Source organism: Rattus rattus, chromosome X (genome assembly GCF_011064425.1).
Source record: "Rattus rattus isolate New Zealand chromosome X, Rrattus_CSIRO_v1, whole genome shotgun sequence".
Classification (NCBI taxonomy): domain Eukaryota; kingdom Metazoa; phylum Chordata; class Mammalia; order Rodentia; family Muridae; genus Rattus; species Rattus rattus.
Window position 1 is genome coordinate 2,301,949 of NC_046172.1, and position 3,374 is coordinate 2,305,322.

A 3,374-nucleotide genomic window follows, 5' to 3' on the forward strand; every position below is an offset into this window, starting at 1 on the left:
TTCTATTAGTTTGAGTGTATCTGGTTTGATGTGGAGGTCCTTGATCCACTTGGACTTAAGCTTTGTACAGGGTGATAAGCATGGATCGATCTGCATTCTTCTACATGTTGACCTCCAGTTGAACCAGCACCATTTGCTGAAAATGCTATCTTTTTTCCATTGGATGTTTTCGGCTCCTTTGTCAAAAATCAAGTGACCATAGGTGTGTGGGTTCATTTCTGGGTCTTCAATTCTATTCCACTGGTCTATCTTTCTGTCTTTGTACCAATACCATGCAGTTTTTATCACTACTGCTCTGTAATATTGCTTGAGTTCAGGGATAGTGATTCCCCCTGAAGTCCTTTTATTGTTGAGAATAGTTTTAGCTATCCTGGGTTTTTTGTTATTCCAGATGAATTTGCAATTTGTTCTGTCTAACTCTTTGAAGAATTGTATTGGTATTTTGATGGGGATTGCATTGAATCTGTAGATCGCTTTTGGTAAAATGGCCATTTTTACTATATTAATCCTGCCAATCCATGAGCAAGGGAGATCTTTCCATCTTCTGAGGTTTTCTTCAATTTCGTTTTTCAGAGGCATGAAGTTCTTATTGTACAGATGTTTCACTGGCTTGGTTAAAGTGACACTAAGATATTTTATATTATTTGGTACTATTATGAAGGGTGTCATTTCCCTAATTTCCTTCTTGGGTTGTTTCTCTTTTGTGTAGAGCAAGGCTACTGATTTATTTGAGTTAATTTTATACCCAGCCATTTTTCAGAAGGTGTTTATCAGGTTTAGTAGTTCTCCAGTGGAAATTTTGGGATCACTTAAATATACTATCATATCATCTGCAAATAGTGATATTTTGACTTCTTCTTTTCCAATGTGTATCCCCTTGATCTCCTTTTGTTGTCTGATTGCTCTGGCTAGAACTTCAAGAACTATATTGAATAAGTAGGGAGAGAGTGGGCCGCCTTGTCTAGTCCCGGATTTTAGTGGGATTGCTTCATGTTTCTCTCCATTTAGTTTAATGTTAGCCACTGGTTTGCTGTATGTGGCTTTAACTATGTTTAGGTATGGGCCTTGAATTCCTATTCTTTCCAAGACTTTTATCATGAAGGGGTGTTGAATTTTGTCAAATGCCTTCTCAGCATCTAATGAAATGATCATGTGGTTTTGTTCTCTCAGTTTGCTTATATAATGGATCAAGTTGATGGTTTTCTGTATACTAATCCATCCCTGCATGCCTGGGATGAAACCTACTTGATCATGGTGGATGATTGTTTTGATGTGCTCTTGGATTCGGTTTGCCAGAATTTTGTTGAGTATTTTTGCGTTAATATTCATAAGGGAATTTGGTCTGAAATTCCTTTCTTTGTTGGGTCTTTGTGTGGTTTAGGTATAAGAGTAATTGTGGCTTCATAGAAGGAATTCGGTAGTGCTCCATCTGTTTCAATTTTGTGGAAAACTTAGGATAGTATTGGTATGCGGTCCTCTATGAAGGTCTGATAGAATTCTGCACTAAACCAGTTTGGACCTGGGCTCTTTTTGATTGGGGACCTTTAATGACTGCTTCTATTAAGTTAGGAGTTATGGGGTTGTTTAAATGGTTTATCTATTCCTGATTTGACTTCGGTACCTGGTATCTGTCTAGGAAATTGTCATTTCCTGCAGATTTTCAAGTTTTGTTGGATATAGGCTTTTGTAGTAGGATCTGACAATTTTTTGAATTTCCTCTGATTCTGTAGTTATGTCTCCCTTTTCATTCCTGATTTTGTTAATTTGTACACATTCTCTGTGTCCTCTTGTTAGTCTGGCTAAGGGTTTATCTACCTTGTTGATTTTCTCAAAGAACAAACTTTTTGTTCTGTTGATTCGTTGTATGGTCCTTTTTGTTTCTACCTCGTTGATTTCAGCTCTGAGTTTGATTATTTCCTGCCTTCTACTCCTCTTGGGTATATTTGCTTCTTTTTGTTCTAGAGCTTTTAGGTGTGCTGTCAAGCTGCTGACAAATGCTCTCTCCTGTTTCTTTCTGCAGACCCTCAGAGCTATGAGTTTTCCTCTTAGAATGGCTTTCATTGTGTCCCATAAGTTTGGGTATGTTGTACCTTCATTTTCCTTAAATTCTAAGAAGTCTTTAATTTCTTTCTTTATTTCTTCCTTGACCAGTTTATCATTGAGTAGAGCATTGTTCAACTTCCATGTATATGTGGGCATTCTTCCCTTATTGTTACTGAAGACCAGCTTTAGCCTGTGGTGGTCTGATAGGCCGCATGGGATTGAGTGAGGTAACCCAATCACAGAAAAACACACATGGTATGCACTCATTGATAAGTGGCTATTAGCCTAAATGCTTGAATTACCCTAGATGCACAGAACACATGAACTCAGTAAGGATGACCAAAATGCGTAGTAACCGCTCTCCTTCTTTAAAGGGAATAAGAATACCCTTGGCAGGGAATAGGGAGGCAAAGTTTAGAACAGACAGATGGAACACCCATTCAGAGACTGCCCCACATGTGGCCCATACATATACAGCCACCCAATTAGATAAGATGGATGAAGCAAAGAAGTCCAGGCCGACAGGAACCCGATGTAGATCTCTCCTGAGAGACACAGCCAGAATACAGCAATACATAGGCGAATGCCAGCAGCAAACCACTGAACTGAGGATGGGACCCCTGTTGAAGGAATCAGAGAAAGGACTGGAAGAGCTTGAAGGGTCTTGAGACCCCATATGAACAACAATACCAAGCAACCAGAGCTTCCAGGGACTATTTTCCTACAAAGCCTATACATGGACTGACTCCTGGGCTCAACCTCATAGGTAGCAATGAATATCTAGTAAAAGAGCACCAGTGGAAGGGGAAGCCCTTAGTCCTGCCAAGACTGAACTCAGTGAATGTGATTGTTGGGGAGGGAGTAATGGGGGAGAAATGGGAGGAACACCAATATAGAAGGGGGAGAGAGGGAGGGGTTAGGGGGATGTTGGCCAGGAAACCGGGAAAGGGAATAACAATCGAAATGTAAATAAGAAATACTCAAGTTAATAAAGATTTAAAAAAAAATCTGGATGGGTTTTGGTTTTCCATGCATTATCACAAATAAAAGCTTTAAAATAGTGGGTTCCTTCTTTTAAGTGGAATATAATAACCATTTATGTGTCAGTCCCTATTATAAGTTATCTAATCTACTCTTAATTCTCTTGAAAACTTTTGAAGGCTGTGCTGATGTACATTTTTACAGGAGAAGAGGTAGCTTAAATATGTGAAACTGTTACAGGACAAGACAGTACAGCAATTCCTCCATCTTGTCTTTTTGCTAAGGCCATTTTAGGCTTGGCTGGAATTTGATAGCCTAAATAAGAAGCCCATGGAAAATTACTCAGCTCC